Consider the following 22,734-nt stretch of genomic DNA (forward strand, 5'->3'; position numbering starts at 1 on the left):
GCAAGGTTCCTAGCCATGATATCAGTCATCTTGTCACCTTATCTCAACTCTCGCTGCGTCTCGAAGGGTGTGTCCCCGAGATGCGCACAAAACACACTACTCGATCGAATAGCTCTGATCAGTAGCGTCAGTTTATCTGGGAAACCGTGTTCATCCAATAAGTGCAATTGCTGGTCTTGATCGACTGGTTCGTGTGATGCGTAGGCACGATGTGCTCCCAACATATCTGCTGGGTGGTAAAAATCTGGTCCGTAGTTGCGCAAGCCTCCATAAAGCCCGCTTGGTAAATTACAAAGTAAATTTACAATGAAGAACGCAGTTATAATATTACAATTTCCTATTTTTTGCTTCAATACCCTGATGAGTGAAATTACTGATATTTACTGATAGTTATCAGTAACGTACTGGAATTACTGTTAGTTATCAGTAACGATTTTTAATGATAGTTCCCATCCCTAATGTAAACTAACAATGAATAACTCAGTTATAATGTTACAATTTCCTTTTTTTTTACTTCAATGCTGCGATGGGTAAAATTGCTGATAGTTATCAGTATCGATTTTTAATGATAGTTCCTATCCCTACCGTCGCGTGTCATTAGCTCGAAACAGTAAAATCATCAAAATGCAAAATCATTTGTTATGATTTTACATATTATCCATCTTGTGAGAACAGTGCTACGCAAAAGTACGCTTTTGTGAAATCATGTTTACAGTATTTCTAATATGTCAGTTTTACGTATGATTGATTACATTAGTTAATTGTCAATGTAAGTCAGTCCCGGTAGCCTTCACGCCTCTCACGCAAAGGATCCGGGTTCAAATCCCAACCCTGCAGAAGTCACGAATGATCCAAAAGTGACTATAATCTAACAAAAAAAACCGTTAGTTAATAGAATATGTCCGTATGTCCTTGGATAAAGACATGTCCAATATATAATATAGTAGTATATAATGCAAACAATTGATAATTGTAAACGTTATGTAAACCCTCATACTATGAAATTTGCGATCTAAAATTAAAAGAAACCTAAACCAAGCCGGTCATTTCACTAAAAAACATCTCTTCGATCTTTTATGCATAAGGATCATTTAATGTCATTTAGCTCCTTTCGAGCAACGTCATCCAATCGCCTGTCATCAAATTTTCAGTTTATATCCACCAAAATAAATGTTCTCTATACCGTGGACCCCCGTTCGTTTGACCATTTTTAATCTGAACACTTTTTAATTTGAACCCCGCTGGTTTGCACGATGTGCAAATTAAAAATGGTTCAAATGTCATTCTCAACATGGCATCGTTTGCCTTCGCAGACAATGCACATAAACACAATTTGTTTGTACTGATCTAGCGTGTTTAATCCTAGTTTAATCAGTTTCACATTTCGTTTCCCAACGATTACGATATAAATCCGATCGGAGAATAACTTATTCGCTGCTTGCAACTACCAACTAAACGAGACTAAATCAAACCACCAAAACAATAACAAAGAGCAGGGCGGCCAGTTCATACAAGTTTCAACATATTTAGGGTTGCTAGTGGTTCAAATTAAAAACGAACCCCGTTAGTTTGCATGAGGAATCGTTCAAACGAACGGGGGTCCACTGTATTGCGCTCTTCACACTCAATTGGACTGCACAGTTATTAAGTGCAACCTTCAAAACTGTGATGAAAAGTGTGCTACTGATAATATCGCTAGTAATCTTATATCGATAATACCATCAAACTTTATCGTCACGGAAGAATATCGAAAATTGGAGGGTTTAAAGTGAAATCTTCTTCTTGGCTTGTTGATATTTTAACATTTTTGTTCTATTTCTTACGTATTTTTGCTTATACTGCCATATTATCGTTATTAATTATTAACGATAACAAAACTTTATCAATAATCGTTATAGATTTTGACCGACATTTCCCATCATTACAACTCTCCCATCTGAGCTGACATTTGATTTAGCAGTGGCGCCAGTACCAGTTGTAGGAAAAGCAAATAGTATTTAATTTTTCATTTATTTCATATATGCTGCATATTTATTCAAGTTATAAATTATGCGTGGAATTATGTATTTAGAAACTATTTTTATATTATTCTTAGCGTCGATAACAACTCTACGTAAGCATTAGAATTTAAATAGAAATCAACCAAGATTCATGGTTTTTTCCCACGAAATTTTGGCAACATTTCTCACCTACAAAATGTGTGACTGGACAAGTGTGTTCAAAATCCAACTTTCAATGCAAAGAGCAATAAATTGCCCATTCCTTTTAGAAATTAATTTAAATTTCTCGGCGCTAGTTTATTACAATTTCAATCCTTCTGTCAACCACTCTCTATCGATTTAGTCTGCCCAAACTTACTCCCATCCAACTGATTGCAAATGCTAACCATTATCTTCTATTCGTGTCGTATATTTCTTTTCAGGTGAGTTATTATAATGTTAACTCCATTCATTGGTTGGGAAACAATGCCATTCTAGAATGCCAGCGACCACTCAAATATAAGGCAAGGTGAGGTTAGAGTAATGTTTATTGGAAAAACATATAGATTCATCAGCTAAATTGGCGGTTAGCGACAGTGAATTCAACTGAAGCCGGTTGATCTGTTTGCTCATTAAGAAAAGTTAGATAGTTAGATGGGATAGCTGACCCAGTTTGTTTTACATATGACTTTATGATTAAATGCAATCCCTATGTGTCATAGAGGCTCCTCCAAGTTTTATTGAAGATCAACACTAAATGCTAACGTATTCTGTGTTATCGTACCGTTATGATTCAAACTTAGAGCAGTCTCAAATTTCGAACACTCAGAAAAAAATGCTCGTAAATATTGTTAATATGATAAAATATTATGCTTATTGTATACCACCGTGTTCGTTTGAATGTCCTCCGGTGGTATTCAATAAACATAATATTTTATCATATTAGCGATAGTAACTAGCGTTTTATTCTGAGTGTTCGAAGTTTGAGACTGTTTTAAGTTTGAATCAGAACGGTATATTTTATTTTTTAATTTGTTTCGTATTTGTTTTATAATACATCAACTTTACAACAATTACAGAGAAACGACTTATAAATGGAATAATCAAAACAAAGTAACAGATTATCATAGAATATACAAATACAAAACGTACAAACCAGCAGAAATATACGTTTAAACGTCGTTACGACAAATTTTACAATATTGTTTGAGTCTAGTAGTAACGTTATACTTCACTCGATACCCGAGCAAAGTTTTAGAGCAAATTGAAAATAAAAATTTGATACCTTGTTGTAACGTATTTTGATTATTCGGTGTAATTTTATTTGGTCGACTTAGCGGTTAAAACATCAAACTTGATTGCAAAAATGAAACTTAATTAAATACTACTTTTGCTATCAAAAATATCAAACGGAATACTAATTTTGCTGTTACACAATATTAGCCTTCCTAATGCAGCGGTTCCCAACCTTTTTCGGTTCGCGAACCCCCTGGCGGATTTCCCTATACTATTCTGCAGCAATCCCCCATTTGGGAAACGCTGTCCTAATGCATTAGAAAAAAGTTACATATTATGCATTGGGGTCGAAAACGACCCAAGTTTTGAAATTGCTCTCATTCATCCATTTTCAATCCGAATTTCGTTTTCTTTACCTCGTTTGAAAGCTATGGCCAAAAACTGGCACCCAAGGTATGTTATGGGATATTTGTTGACTAATGGCCACTTCTACGTCGGTTCCGGAACACCCACTACCAGGTTCCGGGGGACATGTTTATATTTTGAGATAATTCATTTTGCGGCCCATCAAATCACATTGGCTTGATAAAATAAGATTAATGGAAGTACAATGGGGACATTTTGGACTCAAACGGCCATTTTCCCATTGGTTCCGGAACATCCGGTACCTGGTTTTTGAGGACAATTTTGAATTTTAGGATGATTTATCTTGCCACACGTCAAATTGCGTCAGCTTGATAACATAAGACTGTTGAAAGTATAATAAAGACATTTTGAAGGCAAATGGCCACATCAGCTTTGGTCCCGGAACATCCGGTACCCGGTTTTTGGGGCCATTTTTGTATTTTAGGATAACTCATCTTGCGATACATCAAATCACATCGGCTTGATTAAATAAGACTAATAGAAGTAAAATAAGGTTATTTAGAAGCCAAATGGCCACTTTACCACCGGTTCTGGAACATCCGGTACCTGGTTCCGCGGGACATTTTTGGATTTTGAAATAACTCATCGTACGGCACATCAAATCACAACGCCTTGATCAAATAAGACAGTTACAAGAGGTTTAAGGACAATTTGAAGACAAATATGTCGCTTTATGAATTATCCTAAAATACAAAAATGGCCCCAAAAACTGGGTACCGGATGTTCCAGGACCAATGTTGATGTGGCCATTTGCCTTCAAAATGTCTTTATTATACTTTCAATAGTCTTATGTTATCAAGCTGACGTAATTTGACATGTGGCAAGATAAATCATCCTAAAATTCAAAATTGTCCTCAAAAACCGGGTACCGGATGTTCCGAAACCGATGATGAAGTGGCCATTCGGGTCCAAAATGTCCCCATTGTACTTCCACTAGTCTTATTTTATCAAGCTAATGTGATTTGATGTGCCGCAAAATGAATTACCTCATAGTATAAAAATATCCCCGGGACCTGGTAGTGGGTGTTCCGGAACCGACGCAGAAGTGGCCATTAGTCATTAAATATTCCCTAATATACCTTGGGTGCCAGGTTTTGGCCATACCTTTCACATGAGGTAAAGAAAACAAAATTCGGATTGAAAATGGATGAATGAGAGCAATTTCAAAACTTAGGTCGTTTTCGACCCCAATGCATAATATGTAACTTTTTTTGCTGTGGCTCTTCTAGATAACGCTGAAAGCTGAAACTCCCGCACAATGCTAGTTTTCCAAAGTTAGAAAAAGTCAGAAAATTTCAAGTCTCTAGCTCGTTCCGTTACTGAGTATCAAGCTTTGTAAGTATGCCGATGGATCGAAAACGACCCCAATGCACTAGGAAGGTTATGGAAAAGCTGAACTAGTTGTCATTTTGCTATCATGTCATCATCATATTTATATTTATAAAAATTTATGTGATGGTGAATGACCCTTTGGGTTAAAACCACTCGAAAAAAAAAATTATATGAAAATAGATTAATTTAAATAATGTAGGTTTATTTACATCAAAAATAAAATATGTCAACACATTTTCTTTCAGTAAAAATGTAAACAAAATGAAAGCAAAGTGTGATACATCATAAGTGCCGTTTGGAATCGGTAACAACAAATGATTTCTAGTTAATATCAACAGCAGAATATGTAATAATTTTGACACACTTTTGTTGTCAAATCTTTCTCGGGTATACAAACAGACCGTAGAGTTGCAAACTGCCTACCAATTTCTCACTGTTATCTATTTAGCGTTTACAACGACAATGAATGCCTAAACTCCATTTGGTTCGGCACGCTTATTGATTCAATGGGTACATTATTAATACATTATATTCCTGGCTGATAATCTCTCCAAAACCATGCACTGCACGCCTTTTTGATAATCAGAATTGACCATTCTGATGCTAATTCAACCGTTCATTGCAAGTGTCAGTTTGATTCTGTTTTCCTCGTATGAATAATTCATGCAGAAAATGATTCAAAATGCATTAGGAGTTTAGTACCAGTAGAGTAATTATCATCATGGTAATCATTATTCAAATAGCAATGCTCTGTTTCGGCATCGGCATGATGTACTTCCTTAAAGCAGGTTGCACCGGACACCAGCGATTATGATCCTAATTTAGCTGCTGAAATTGGATCTTCAACGAATGCCCACAGAAAAATGGCACTTATATGAATCGACTATATTTTGAAGTGACAGCAGTTATCTGTGCATATGGGTGTGAACAGGGATGCCACATATAATTCTGTGTTTTTTGATGAAAAAATCTGACAATCTGTACGGCGAGGAAAAATATCTGTGCAAAAATCTGTCCAATGCAAAACAATGAGAGTGAAAGAGATAGAGAGTCATTTTGCTGGCTATTTTCGTCTCTTTCACTCTCATGTAAAAGCTCAAAAACCTGTTTAATCTGTGTAATTTGGCGAAAATCTGTATTCTGTGCATACAGATTCTGTACAGGCGATTTCTTTCAAATATCTGTTAAACACAGAATAATCTGTGCATGTGGCAACCCTGTGTGTGAATGTGTTGAAATCAGGGGGGATCTATCGGTAAGGAATTGTGAAACTCACATGTGAAGGGGCAGGCAGGTGACCATAATTTTCAATGCCGCTCTTGCTACTTTTTTTCTTATCGATTTGCTGCTCTTACCTGTATATGTAGCTTTCGAAAAGTTTCTTAGTTTGTTTTATTTACGCTAAAAAGCAGATAAATGCATTATCGGGATCAAAACAATACAAACGACAATTGCGCTGCGTGTTTGGGTTTGAGTTTCTGTCAACTGCAGCAGACAAAAATAGAGTTGCGAGTCCCTTGGCTCGAAATCAATCACACGCCGTTTGGTCCATGACAGTAAAAACGTCATGGACCAAACACCATCTGCTGCGGTAACGCACACACACCCCATCGGCAGGCAACCATGTTTTCGCCGCCAACATCTCGTGTGTGCGAAAATGAGATAGCATGTCAGCATTGCGTTTCACTCAACTGCCAGCAGTCTGATTTGGGCCCGCTGTCAAATTTTGAGCCCATGACATGCTGTCGCTGACGTTCACTGCAGCTCGATATAGAGATGTCGATGGGCTGCGCACACATGTATGGAATTTGACAGCAATAGATCCCCCCTGGTTGAAATGGCTTCAGCACTATTCGCTATGACTTGCTGATGTTGTTCAGGGTTTTGCGTGAGAAAAAAAGAAAAGGCAGTATTTTTGCTTTTGTCATCACGCACACGTTGACAGTTCGGCATGAGATTTTCTATAAGTGCGAGCAGTCTACGAAATCTTTTTCAGTGCCGTCATCGCGAATGGGGTTCAAGTCACCAGCTTTCCTTCAAGCCTTTGTTGCTGCCTTCTTGTTTTCAAATTTACAAACTTTAGGGTAAATTAACCTATAGTGGACCCTTTACCTATAATGGACCTCGGGTACAGTTTCGGTGTTTATTAGCTTGTGCTTCTTATTTCCGAGGATATATGACATGAAACAGAAAGTTCTAAACATACCACACAGTTCAGTTTATAAGATTTTAACTGAATTTAATGATTAACGCCTTAAAATCGACATTTTCAACAAGCTAGGGTCCATTTTATGATTAACAATGCGAAATATCGCCATTAGTGGACCCACTTCATGCAAAATACACTAGAATTACTTTAATGGACCTAGTCGCTATCCTATTGTAAACTACAAGGTCCATACAAGGAAAACGGACATTCCAATCTGTTTTAAAAAATGTGTAAAATATAGAGATTTGCAACATAAAATGATATCTTTTTAGGTTTAATCGAAAGTTACTTGTATTGTAAGTGCCATCGGTTGCGTTTTTAGCGTTACCAGTTTAAAATAATTCGTGGAAGAAAACTACTCAAGCACTAACTGGACCATAAATGGTTAATTTACCCTATATTAAAGAAGGAATCGTTTTAAATAAAAGATTGTCGTGTCATGTTTTCTTACACAGGATACTACCGGTATGAGCCTCTGTGTCCATCCATTTCATTGCTGCTTCAGTTACAGTTACAGTAAATGTAAGTACTCGTAAGTCTCTGATTTCTAAATCCTTGCAGTACTCCTTATACTCCATCAGGATGGCATTAAAGCTCTAGCTGTAAACGAACTGTTTTTTTCGCTCGACCTGAGACCCTTAGGGTCGACATCAGCGTCTAGGGAAGACTTGGGTACTATTTTGATAAATGTTACGTACAACATTAAAATCAATATAATATGGGTCATTCCACGTCGAGTGACCGAGCAAAAGTACAAAACTTGTAATCGACCTTCTCGGATTTGAACCATATTTTGTCAGATTGTTCGTTTCAGGTCAACAAAGAAAAAATCCTAAGTTTAGTGCTAATTGGACGTTCCCTCGATTAATGGGAGTACCTTCATTTTTAACGAAAAGAGACGTTTTCGTCAAATCCTCTTATTTTTTTTGCTTGTAACTCTGGAAATACTAAGTTTAGAAAGACTATTTTATCACGTTTCCAAAGTAAATTGTCCAAGGAGTCCGAAAAAAATATTAGTTTTTATCGGCAGTGCTGCCAAATATTTTTAAATTCGGTTTAAAAACTAAATTCGCATTTTTTTTTTCTCAATGAGTACAATTTGATTTGAAAAATTTCAATTTCATCGTATTCCTCAGATTTTTTTACATACGAATCGCTCAAATCCACGAGTTATTCTTTGCCGATCCAGAGTTACAGCAATTTGAAGCAATCAACACCTGATTTTTCATAAATAATCAAGAGTAAAATTACGTTTCACTGAAGCAGTGAGTCTCTATACATTGCAAAAACACTGTGCGGCACCGGTAGCATGTATACAGTATATAGTAAGTTTTTTTCTTAACAGTGTTGCCAAATTTATTACCCACAGTATTACCCACTCTAATTAAATCAATATTAGTATCATAGCAGCAACAAACAAAGGAGGTAAAATCTAGAGGCTATCAGCGAGTCGAAAAACATTTTACAATGTTACGGGCAAATAGCTAGAATATTTTAGGCCATTTTAAACTTATATTCCCATAACTAGCGTTAACAATTATACGAACAACTAAAAAGTTGGCAACACTGTTAAGAATAAACTTCATTATCTGCGGTAAAATTCTGCAAATACATTCCTCAAAATCAAAATATCGTTGTTACAACAAGTTCTCGAAACTTGCGTATTGCTCAATAAAACCTTCAACAGAATTCGTAGGCTACTGTTACAAGTCGATTTTAACAGTTATTCCCAGTCGGATTCGAACATACGATGACTAACTTGTTAGAGCAGTATCGTACCTCGAGTCCAACTCGGTTGCGAATACACTCCAATTGAATCTAATATAATCTAAACATAGCCATAAAGATTGTGTTGCATTAGGCAGAGCGCTGCAGTCGAACACAAAATCAATAATGACCGAACCGTCTGTAGTGTAGATTTTATACGCTGTACCTATAAATTGCAGCATACTTCTAGGATCGCCATGAACAATAAACTCTCTAGTTAGAAGGTGTTACTATCATGTGCCGTAACCATACATATTTTATACATCAAAAGATCTATGCAGCTAATCTTGTCCCAGTTACAAACTCAGGCCAAGTCTAGCCATCTACCGAAAGGAAATTCATACTACACCTTATGAAACCGCCTTACCGTAGTTGAAAACTTCAAAGCTCTAGTACCACTTGTGTGCACCTGCACACGAACGGTAAATGCCTCCCGTCGGTCGGATTCACACAGAACACTGTAATATGCTATGAGCAACTGTAATCATACACCTGCCAAGCAGCCAACTAGAACCAGTGGATTCCCATTATTTGAGGAAATCCATGCCCTTCGAGCTTAAATGATGGAGAAAGCTTCTATCGCCTCTTGCCATGCTAGCTATATATTCCAGTTTATATGCGAAAATGGATGCCTAAGTAGACCTCATCTGATGATAGGAAAGGGTACAGAATAAAACCGAGTCTTACGGGTCGTCACCAGGAAATGGTTGTGTAAGCAGCGTAATTATCTGTTCATATTCAAGCCTTTTCGCAACATGAACAGAATATAGCACCAGTCCGGTGCTGCGGTCTGCATACTCACAGGTCTTTGTCGAAAACAAAACGATAGATATGCACTTGAAGTATGTGCTTTACAAATCCATAAAAGAGTTGATTGGTAATGATTATTATGAAAATAAAACACGGTTTTACAAAATATAAGAATCAAAGGTGTAAAAACGTGCTGCAAATGCATTATATATCGTCAGGAAACAAATGAAAACTATCTAGTATTAATTCATCTTAAAAAATAAATAAAAAATAATTAGAGAGATAAAAAGCAAACAAAATATTTATATCCTTTAATTTTACTACCATATCTTACGATAAATACGTATTTCGGTTTTGACGTGAAACCTTCTTCAGTATCTAACTAACTTAGACTGTTTGTGGTATAGCAGCCTGGTCTCCTATTTAAACTGAATAACAACAGAAAAAAATTAAAGTGGCACAATCCGACGGGCGCGCAAACCGATTGTTGCAATAGCCAAAAAAACATATTTTAATTACCAACTAGATAAAAAACGGCCTCTTTCCGCCACATGATTCATCGTGTGGAAACCCTTCCACTAAGTAAAGAGGAAAAATATATATGAATAAGAAAGAAACTATCCAAGTCATTTTGAATAAAAAAGAAATTATCACGTCGAGACCGAAAAATGTATTTTGCATCGAAAGATACCCAGGTAACCAATAAGCATTAGTATAAGCAGTAAATCAATCGTTTATTAGCATCCCTGGCGTTTTATACTGCAGGTTGCTGTTTATCAACCTTTTGACTGCATAACTGTTGTAAATTGGCATCCGCAATTCTATTTAAATTCTTCTTGTCGGTAACTAGCTGCAAATAAGCATTGTCAGCACTATAAGAGGGCTAGCAGTAAAGTAGCCGCATATTTTGCCGAAATAGCATTTAAGTAGCATTTAAGGCAACTTAAATGCTTATTGGCTTGCATTTAAATTGCATTGGAAATGCTTATTGGTTACCTGGGTATGGTAGTAGAGTTAAAGGATATAGTATACCCCAGGACAAATGGGACCTAAAAATTGTATAGTTAGCCATCAATATACAGATACAAACCCCGATACAAATATACGCTACAAACCCCGTTCGCAGTTTCGCGAATCTTCTAAATCTGATATATCCGAATCCGGATAACAATATCTTCATCAAACACTCTTTGGTGTTCAGAATGATAAAATAAGAAAAGCTAAGAAATAATTAAAAATAAACTGGTAGTACATGTAATTTACTTTCGACCAATCTCGAATAGAGATTGCCTACCATATCGAAAATAACAGCTAATAATAGTTAAATTATAGCTTACAGGCTGTGTTTAACTGCTTTCTTCTTAGTTTCATTTGTTTTAAAATGAATCAACTAGTAGGTAAGTGCCAGAACCAAAGGTACCAAACAGGTACCAAAACCAGTGAGTGGGACATACGCAATGTTTGTAGTTTGACAGCCACACCACCTCTCTGATATAGGGTAAATTTACCTATAGTGGACCCTTTACCTATAATGGACCTCGGGTACAGTTTCGGTGTTTATTAGCTTGTGCTTCTTATTTCCGAGGATATATGACATGAAACATAAAGTACAAAACATACTGCACAGTTCAGTTTATAAGATTTTAGCTGAATTTAATGATTAATGCCTTTAAATCGACATTTTCAACAAGCTAGGGTCCATTTAATGGTTAACAATGCGAAATGTCGTCATTAGTGGATCCTCTTCATGCAAAATACACTAGAATTTCTATCCAGCTTTTTACGAGCCATAATGGCGGACGTGATCGTAATATTTGTACAGCATTTTTGACACTTCCCTAATACATCGCACGTTTTCTTTCCGCGCGTTCACGATAAAACAAAAGGAATGTACGAAAAGAAAACGTGCGATGTATTAGGGAAATGTCAAAAATGCTGTTAAAATATTACGAACACGTTCGCCATTATGGCTCGTAAAAAGCTGGATAATGGACCCGGTCGCTGTCCTATTGTAAACCAAAAGGTCCGGAAAAGGAAAACAGGCATTCCAATCTGTTTTAAAAATGTGTAAAATGTAAAGATTTGCAACATAAATTGATATATTTTCAGGCTTAATCGAAAGTTGCTCGTATTGTAAGTGCCATCGGTTGTGTGTTTAGCGTTACCAGTTTAAAATAATTTGTGGAAGAAAACTACTCAAGCACTAATTGGTCCACAAATGGTTAATTACCCTACACATAGGTACATGTAAGAACAATGGAAATAATAAATGTCGTAGAAGAAATGTCAGCTTACACCATCAAGCTGCGCTTAAACCGGGCATTTTTTTAGCAACATGTGGAATGCGCTAGTTGTTGCCCAATGTTGCTTCTGTCGCCACCTAAACATTTGTGATACGTTGCCATAGTTGCTTGAAAACATCGGGCAACAGTTTCGAACAAGTTGCTTGCCACATGTTGCCAATCCGCACGCACCTTCATATGGGCAAAATCGAACTTTTTACAATAAAGTTCAAATTCCATCCAGTGTCATAAAACTTATTTTGCTTCAAAAGCCAGTATACATTCAGATGTTTTTTATATCAGTGCATTACAGCGAAAGCTTCTTTCGTACCCCGTGGCGGCACTGCGACACTGCCGAAGCAACTGTGTATTGTACAGGCACCAACGATGCCACGATGCAGCAGATGGACAAGCGGTTTTGAGGTGCTTGTACTGTATTTATTATTATTTATTATTATAATTAAAAAGTATGTATAAATATATTTCCGATATAACCGAACCGGCTTACGGTTATCGTCTATATTTCATTTTTGCTGATCCCCAGCGGCTGATCGCGTTCAGGGTTGAAGTAGGCTCCTGACTATATTTTCGAAATGGAATAATAGCTCGAAATGGATTTTTTGTTTTGCGTATGTGAAAATTTTCGACTTTAAATATTGTTGTTTGTTTTAATTCGATTAATAAAATTCTGTTTAAATCTTAATCCTAGCGACTGACAAATCAAGTAACCTATTCTATAATTTTTACATTTCTTAATCACATTTTGAGGAAACTGGTTTGGTTGTACAACGAAACACCTCCTAAATTAGTTCACAATACGAATCGCAGAATCATATTGTGTGAATATTGCAATTTTGGTTGGTTATGTGTAATTGCAACCTGCAAATTGAAACTGAACGCATCTAAATAATACATGTTATACATGCACGAGAGCAAATGTATGTCAAGAAATAAAAATTTGCCTTAAGAATTAAACTTTGGCGCTATACGTAAGAATCTCTGTTTTCTATGAATTTACTGAATGCATCCCTCGGTATCTCTGAGAAACGGGAATGTTTTGCAAGCCTGGCCAATTGGTGCCGTATCGAGAGACTGAATTCCCCATTCTGCCTGTGCAAGCGTACAATTGTGCCCAGCGGGCGAATTTGTATGAAACGATACCGTCGTTGCTACAAAGCACAGTTGCAATGTGAGTACGCAAGAAGAAGCCAAAATGGATCCTTCCGACACCAATAGGTCCATGCGGGTAGAGTGGATCTCAGAGCCAGAGCCACCATAGTATATACCGACTGTTACTGATGCCGAGATAGTGAAATTGTGTTCGTCTCCACAGCCAGCGCACAGGACGATGGAGATTGATGTTTTTGATCAGCCTCCTTATTTTTGCATTCCTTTTGTCCCCTTGATGCTCCCGTGGGCCACGGAAACGACCAGTCTACCCGATACTATGTGAGATGGGAGGCAAAAACGGCACGCCTCTAGGCGGGGCATGTCCTTTCGATTTGCCTCTGATATGTCGATTCATACAATGTCGATGGAGCTGCAGAGATTATATCCATACAATATTTAGATTTTTATGAGAGTCGTGAGAGGTTGCAAAAAATGATAGTGTATTACGCATCGCGCAACATGCATCGCAATTACAATTACACCTATTTATGTACCAGCAATAAGTTGCTCACGTGGTTTTAAATAATTTTTTTATCTAAAATCAAAACTGTATGAAATATTACGATGAAATAGCGTAGTTTTGCAGGCCAAACAATCATTTCTATGAATGGTTTGCGGAAGGAACTATCCAGTTTTTTATGAAACATAATGGCGGACAGCGTTCGTAATATTTGAACAGCATTTTTGACATGTACTGAATACATCGCACGTTTTCATTTCGCTCGTTCCTTCAGTTTTACCACGAACGTGCGAAAGAAAAATAGCAATGTATTTAAGAAATGTCGTGGACCCCCGTTCGTTTGACCGTTTTTAATCTGAACACTTTTTAATTTGAACCCCGCTGGTTTGCACAACGTGCAAATTAAAAATGGTTCAAATGTCATTCTCAAGATGACATCATTTGCTTATGCAGACAATGCAGATAAACACGATTTGTTTGTACTGATCTAGCGTGTTTAATTTGTTTCATATTTCATTTTACCAACGATTACGATAGAAATCCGATCGGAAAAAGAAATATTCGCTGCTTGCAAGTGCCAACTGAATCAAACCACGAAACAATAACAAAGAGCAGGGCGCCCAGTTCATACAAGTTTCAGCATATTTAGGGTTGCCAGTTGTTCAAATTAAAAACGAACTCCGTTAGTTTGCATGAGGAATCGTTCAAACGAACGCGGGTCCACTGTATTACGAACAACCATTATGCCGTCCTCCATCATAGCTTGTAAAAAGCAGGATAAAAAATAATTAGAAACGATTTTTGTATGGTAGACCTCCCGGATGACCTCGCCATCCGGTGTAACAAGCCAGTCGCCGACATATGTTCGAGTCTAGCTAGCTACGTTAGCAGTGGCTACAAAGTTTGTCGAATTAAAAATAAACAGTCAAGTTACGAAAATGCATCGTAGTTCGCTAGACATTGTTCTGAATTTTACCTTGTAATAATTACTTCTGAATATTAATATTTTATGTTACTACCGTGGACCCCCGTTCGTTTGACCATTTTTAATCTGAACACTTTTTAATTTGAACCCCGCTGGTTTGCACGATGTGCAAATTAAAAATGGTTCAAATGTCATTCTCAACATGGCATCGTTTGCCTTCGCAGACAATGCACATAAACACAATTTGTTTGTACTGATCTAGCGTGTTTAATCCTAGTTTAATCAGTTTCACATTTCGTTTCCCAACGATTACGATATAAATCCGATCGGAGAATAACTTATTCGCTGCTTGCAACTACCAACTAAACGAGACTAAATCAAACCACCAAAACAATAACAAAGAGCAGGGCGGCCAGTTCATACAAGTTTCAACATATTTAGGGTTGCTAGTGGTTCAAATTAAAAACGAACCCCGTTAGTTTGCATGAGGAATCGTTCAAACGAACGGGGGTCCACTGTATCAAAATATTTTCTCAATTCTAGATTTGCCGTGAGAATGTGCTGAAAGGAAATGTGGGATGTATACAGAAATGTCAAAAATGCTGTTCAAATATTACGAACACAGAGTATGGCGTCCGCCATTACGGCTCGTAAAAAGCTGGATATTCCATGTTCTATGTTCATATAGAATGATGTAGATTATATCCATAAATATAAATATGAACGTATGTTTATATGTTCTGCCATAACTCCAGAACGCCCTGTCCATTCTCCTTCAAACTTGGCACACATGGCGCATTTAAGGGAATCAGCACTGGAGGACTGACAAAAGGGGGATCCCTGTCAACGTTGGGAGGAGATCCAAATGAGAAAAATGGGTTGCATTTCTCTTTCATTTAGACCGATTGCAGTTGCGCAAGAGGTTGGGATTTACGAAGAGCAAATAGATACGTGATTGGCTACGTGCCAGAAGGGAGAGCTGACTGGGAGGGATGATTGGTTGGTTCTTCATCAAACTTGACACACATGTTCCGTGACATAAAAGAATCAGCGCAGGAGGGCAGAAAAAAGGAGGGGAGGGTGGTCCCTAACAAGGGGTAAAGTTCAAAGAAGTAAAAACGGTTGCGTTTCTTTTGCATTTAGACCGATTGCAGTTGTGCAAGTGACTAAAAGAAAAGAAAGGTGATCCACCGAGGATGGATAAATGAAGAAAAAGCTTTGTTTCGCTTCCGTAATGAAGAATTTCATAGAGCAAACCGATGCATAATTAGCTACGTAGCAAAAGGGAAAACTGACTGGGAAGGAGCCAACAGAGGGGCACGAGGTAGTGGGTATGAACATATGTTCCGCTATAGCTCTGGAACGCCTGGATGAGTCTTCGCCAAACTTGGTGCACATGTTTTATGGCATGAAAGAATTAGCACAGGGGGGTTAACAAAAGTGAGAGGTGCACTCACAAGTGGGGATGAAGGTTTAAATGGGTAAAGGGGTTCTTTTCTATTTATTTATTTATTTATTGTCAAGATATATGGGCTCTGCCCGTCATCTAATATAGGATACAAATATAAAATATACTAACAAATACAAAATAATATAAAATGCAGAGGATTTAGTGTACATGTAATTGACCTCTCAGAAATAGCCTAAGTTTTTCCTTAATAGTATCAGTCGACATATTTAAATTTAGTACATTTCTAAAATTGTTCATTAGCTGCATAAAGCGATAGGCTGGTTCATTGCGCGCGTAGTTAGCTCGACGGTGTTCTAGAGTGAATGGCCTTGGTCTCCTCAGAACTACTGTACTCTGGTTAGCAGTTATCCTGGATTTCAAATAATCGCTGTCGTATCGTCCTCTCTGCAAATTGAGAAAAAAGCCAACGTCCACAATCTGGTATCTATTTTCCAGAGTATCCATATCTAGCAGACAGCACAAATCTTTGTATTCCGGAAGATTTCCTCTCCATCCCAAATTTCTCACGGCAAATTTAACGAATTTTTTCTGTACCGCTTCCAATTTGTTCATGTATGTTGCATACATTGGCCTCCACACCACACTTGCGAATTCTAATTTTGATCGTACCAGGCTCACATATATAGATTTGATCGTATACGGGTCATCCAGTTCTGTTGCGAATCGTCTTACTACAGCGAATAGTGCAAGACACTCGGAAACCAGCGTATTCACGTGATCGTTGAAAGTCAACCCTGCATCTAGGTTGACTCCTAAGTCCTTAATCCTGCTCACTCGTTTGATTGTTTTTCCATCCAAGCTGTAGTCGAATATTAACGGATTTGAGCAGCGTGTAAACGTTATGGTAGCACATTTTTCGTTGTTGATTTGCAACTTGCATGCTGAACAGAAACGCCCAAAAGTTTGCACATCTCTTTGAAGCTTTAAGCAATCTTCCTGCTTTTTCACTGGATAAAAGAGCTTCACATCATCAGCGTAAATTAATACGAGGGCATTATCAATTGCGGTAGGCAGTTCATTCATCAGTAGGATGAACAGAAGTGGTCCCAAATGACTGCCTTGCGGAACTCCTGATGTTACATTGTAAAGTTCTGAGTTTGCACCATCTACAGTAACGTATTGCTTTCTTCCGGTCAAATATCCATGAATCCATGTTATCAAGGAGCCACCAATACCGGCACGAGCCGCGGCACGCAACACCTCTAGAATTCCCACAACGTCGAAGGCTTTCGTCATATCTGTGTACACACAATCAACTTGATACCCCATTTTCATCCATTCTATGACACGCGTTGTGAACTCACACAAGTTTGTTACCACTGACCGGCGCTTGAAGAATCCATGCTGTGCCGATGATATCCAATTTTCAACTGCTGAATATAATTTGTTATAAACTAGCGCTTCAAACATCTTCGGGATTGCGGATAATATAGCTACTCCTCTATAATTTTCTGCTTTTATTTTGGACCCCTTTTTATGAATTGGTTTTAGTCGTGAGATTTTCCACGAGTTAGGAAAGTATCCAATCCCTAGAGAAGCATTGAAAATTTTGGTCAACGGATTAGCCAACGAATCACAGCAGGTCTTTAATAGCTTGTTTGGAATTTCATCCGGCCCAGGTGCTTTGGTTGCATCAAGTGCATACAAACCACGCGCGATTTCCTCTTCGGAGAACGTTATAGATTCCATCGTCGGATTTTCCTGGTTGGGACAACTCTCATTACTACTCTCTTCCGGGTATATTGACCTGAAAAAGTTGGCAAAAATTTGTGCTGCGCTTTGTGGGCTCGATGAAGTTGTCCCTGCATGGCTGATCCGAATCGGTTTGCTCCTGCTCTTTCTTTTACCGTTGACAAATTTCCAAAAGCTCTTCGGATCACTTTTTATATTATTTTGAACCTTTGACACGTACGCAGTATATAATCGGCGGTGTTCTTGTTTAAAAATCGCGTGTAGTCGCTTATATTCGTTTTGGTCGCAATCAAGATGGTCTCTTTTAAATCGGTTATACGCTTTCTTTTTTGCTTTTTGCAGACGTATCAGAGCTGTATCAAACCATTCTGGATACTTACTTTTTGTCCCGCACCGTGATAATGTTATAGGAGCATGTCGACTACAAATTTCAAAGAACCGATAGTAAAACTTTAATACCATATTATCTATACGGCTCTCTCCTGGGGAATCAAACGATTTTGAGATATAAGACAGGCCAATTGATTTTAAAAATTCGGTCATTAAATTTTTCTCGCGTACTTCCATACTATCCGCGTCCAAAATTTGATCCCAAGCGATTTCACTAATTTCGAAATTTACGGCTAACTCATCAATTTGATCGAATCGTATTTTTTTGGACATCTCTATTTCACCGATCACCGGGTTGTTGTTGATATCCATTGATAACAACATGGCAGAATGATGACGTTCGTTTTTAATAATTGGATTAACCGCCGTCAATTGACAGCTGTCTGTTTCGCTGACGAAAACCAGATCCAAATATCTGTTGTTTTGATTCGGAAGATCACAAACTTGATATATGCCGGCTGTCAAGAGTGCGTGAATAATCGTGGACTCAGATTCCGAACTATGTTCAGGTAAGAGAAATACATTTCTATTACATTGATTCCACTGATTCCAAATTAAATTTGGCAGATTAAAATCTCCAACCACGACAAGTGAATCATCTTTCCTAACGGATTTGCTGGTTTCGATTACAAAGGAGGTAAGTCCATTATATCTTTGTACTGGCTCCGCTGGTGCTATATACGCACAGCAGAGATACAGAAACGTCCCGTCGGCACATTTCATTCTTACGCATATCGCTTCATTGTTTTCAGCTACTGCATATTCTTCTGCTCGAAAACGAGAGTGGACGGCAATCAGCACTCCGCCGCCCGACAGCTTCGAACTATTCGTTTGGTTTCTATCGCAGCGAAACACATCAAAACAGGACGGGAACAGCATACTGCTGGGAATATTTTCATCGAGGTAAGTTTCATTAAACGAAAAGACGTCATAGTCGAATTCAAGTGACGATTTAAAAATCTCTTGCATTCTCTGTCGTCCTCTAATACTATTCATATTTTGGTAATAAATATGAATTTTGTCTTTTCTTACAGGCGTCTGCTGGGTACGTGATAACACTTCATTTCTGCTATTGGGAGTGATGTAAGTTTGAAATACTATTGAACTATTATTTTGATCAGCTGTTCTCGTTTCAGGCGGAAGACAATTTAAAGGCGAACGGGAAGATCTGTGTTCGAGATTGTGTTCGGTTTGCGGATTACAGTGAGTATTCGATTGATTCATACTATTCATAATGTTTATGTTGGTTATGCTTATAGATTCGGATTGATCATTGTCTTGGTTGCATGCTGGCAAGCGGTGTGAGAAATCTATCTCGATCGGACTCCTCTGCAGTGTCCGTTCGAAATGGTTGTGTATCAGCATTATTTATAAACTCACGGAAATAAATGCCTTTTTGCCAGCTCGAGGGCTGTAACGCTTTTTCTTTGAAACGCATATCTATTCCCACCTTGAAAGACACAAATGTCATTCGGTTTAAGTCAGCATCCTGACGAACTAATTTTTTCACTTCGATTCGATCTTCAGTCATGAGATTCTGCTGTACTAGTTTAGAAATTTCTTCCACAGTGGCGTGTGGCGAAAATCTAGACAGAAACAGCCAGAATTTCTGCTCTCGTGGTACGACTGGTATGATAGGGAGCGAGATTCCTGGTTCAGGCTCTTTGTCTCCGCAAAGTACACGCGATGGATTTGTTTCGTCTTGGTAAGAATCAATCACAATACGAGGGCGTTTAGGTGGTCTACCATCCGGCACAGTAACCGGCTGAGAGGATAACGGTGTCATGGGAATTTTTTGCGTAATACGGTTAATCATAGTAGCGTTTTTTCTAATATCACTTTTCAATTCCTCAAACATTTTGCTCTGCTCAGACAATACCATTTGGAGGCCATCATTAGCATTGCTAAGAGCATCGCGGAAGCTTACATTCCCCATAAGTTTTCTGCAAGCTACACACATCCAGAAAATCGCGGAACTGGATTTTATCTCTGCCCAAAGCGCAGGGCTGAGCTTAGAGCAGCTGATATGGAATGTTGACTTACAAAACCCTTGACAGGTAACCCAATCGGCTTCCGCTGAGATGGTGTTTGCGCAAGCGTTACAAAGATGCTCCATAGTGATTTTAGATTTAACACCAGTTATAAACAAAAACTTGATTTTCTATCGACGACGGGTCAGCGAATTATTACTTAGCGATATAAAAGAAAGCACAAATAACACAAATTATCACAAAATATCAAAAAAAGTACGCGACGATATTGAAAGCGTTTCGCACTTTGTTTACAAACAACAACTCTTTTCTCTCGCATTTGGAGCGATAGCTCTTGTACAAGGTGCTGGTCGAAAAGAGGAGATTTCTGAAAGGGGGGAATAGAGTGACAATTGACAAAGGGGAGATTCAAAAACGTAAAAACGGCTTTGAGAAAAGGTAAAAGGTAAAAAACACAGATTTACAAGTGGCTGGGAGACAACAGGAGGGGGGAGCTGATAAATGGTTGACACATTCATATGAAGAAAAAGGGTTTTGTTTCTTGCATTATGAAAATTTTCGTTACAATAACAGAGGCCCCGTGTAAGATCGGGTAATCAGCTAGTAACATATAGAACTTAGAATCAAACCTGTCAATTTCTTCTAGCCTATATTCCTTTAAAAAATCTTAACTTTTGAACCGAGTTACATGATTGTGAAAAATTGAAAAATTGAAAGCTGAGAATTTCTTACGTAACTTGTCAAAAATTGTCAAGCTTACCTTACGCCCATACGTTAAAATTAAAATTTTCTGATTAAAGAAAATTAATTTTTCGAAATTAAATTCTTTCAAAGAATAAAGTTTTGAAAATGCATTGCATTAGTGGATGCTAACAATTCGATTTGGCGTCCTCTAACATGGTACTGGTTTTATCCTTTTTTCAATAAGGAAATTTTCTCAATTTACCACCACCTGTACAAAGCCATTGCCGAGGATAAGAAAATATGCGGCAATCAGAACATTTGCGGCAATTTACCTTGACTGTGTCAGAAGGTTGCTTTGTACAACCTCGCATTAGCTAGCAGAACAAGATGACTTGTAAATTTCAAACCAGCACATTCTTTATCAGAATTTTGATGCTGTGTGATGGTGCTCATGCCTGCTACTGCTAGTATCCACACAATCGCAATAATACATCGCTTGCACTGAATCATTCATAGAAGTCAGAGCATTTGCTCATTGTCAGTTATAAGTATAGTGCCAACGTGAATAATCCATTAAGCTTACCTTAATGATTACCTTTTAAACTTTATCTTGCTACACATTGGCGTGGCTAGCAGTTAATAGCAAGTAGGATAGCTATTTTGCAAAAAAAGAACATTTACTGCAAAAACTAATCAAATCAATTTGCCGAATGGACTGACAAGTTTCAGACATACATAGCAACAAATTTCCAACAAAAATGTAAAACATGCTTCTTATACTAGTATTCTACTTGCGAAAAATACACTAGCTCTAACTAGTGACATACCTCACTGTAAATATGGCAATATTCTAGATGTTTGAAAAGTGCAGCGTATTTAAAGGCAGCAATTTTGCAAAATCTGTCAGCGAAACCAATACTTCGAAGCGGGTTGAAAAATAAACTATACAGGATTTTAGTTTTTCGATCAACACCTAGATGACACTGACATCTTATCAGATCCACTACAAACTTTGTTGCAATTATTATACACTCAGATGCTATCCTTTGGAGTGGATGATCTTTTCGATCCAGCTAAGCAAACAACGACTGCAGCTGATATGTGAGGGCCGGTATAAATAAACATGACATTCATTACACTCTACCGTATACCACAGAGCATATAAATCAAATCATACCGTCGAGGAACTGCTTTCTCAGTCTTCCCCTCGTCACGAAGCGTGTCAGTCTTCGCGTTACGTGCAATAATAACTTCGTTTTGCACCAGAGATGAATGCTACATGGTATGATCTCAACCACACGCAACCACACGTTTTGCGATTTATGCTACATACAAAGTTAAAGCGTAGTAAGGTGAAACATATTGCATACACTATATAGTGCGGTGCGTCGCATTTTTTATTCATTGCTGGCAGACAGTTTAACAAAAGACTCACGATTCCTGTAAGCAGGCCTCCCCCAATTACAGCAACATATGCTTTGCTTTTCTCTTGAAACGGCACAATGAAGGTAAATGAAGACAAAATGTCAAACTTTCGAATCAAGTTTCTCCGCTTGAATGCAAATTCGCAAACCAACTCACTATGACTAAGTTTGTCGTTTCATACTGTTAAGTTCGCCGTTATCAAATGCACATCATTTCAAGATAGCATTTTAGAATTACTTTATCACAATTTTTTCCTCAATTTTTTTCCTACGTTTACGGTAAAAAAGTAAAACCTTGGGCTTGAACGTCTTTGTAAGAGTTGAGCCTTCTTTATCGCCTTTCTTTATTCTTTCTTTATGAGAGCCGACTGTTAGAGTACAGAACAATTACGGGGCTAGTGCAACAATCCTACTGACTTTATCTAGCAGCCTTGCCGAGATTCTAAGTTCTAACATACGACGACTGGCTTGTTAGACCAGCATCGTTCCTCGAAGCTAACTGGGCGGTTCGTTTACGGCAGCAGTCTTTAAAAAGTTCACACCAGC

The 22,734-nt window shown here is 37.9% G+C and overlaps 1 protein-coding gene across 2 annotated transcripts in view; it reads left to right on the plus strand.

The window, feature by feature from the left end:
* LOC128732907 (alpha-mannosidase 2) overlaps positions 1-22,734 on the plus strand; it is a 147,908-nt gene that overhangs the window by 31,002 nt on the left and 94,172 nt on the right. The window contains exon 2 of one of the 2 annotated variants that reach the window (XM_053826364.1): positions 2,423-2,508. The exons of the other annotated variant lie outside the window; for it this stretch is intronic. The gene's annotated coding sequence lies outside the window, so the exon portion shown is untranslated. The remainder of the gene's footprint in view (positions 1-2,422; positions 2,509-22,734) is intronic. 2 annotated transcript variants of the gene reach the window in all.

The sequence above is a fragment of the Sabethes cyaneus genome, chromosome 1 (assembly GCF_943734655.1).
Source record: "Sabethes cyaneus chromosome 1, idSabCyanKW18_F2, whole genome shotgun sequence".
Lineage (NCBI taxonomy): Eukaryota > Metazoa > Arthropoda > Insecta > Diptera > Culicidae > Sabethes > Sabethes cyaneus.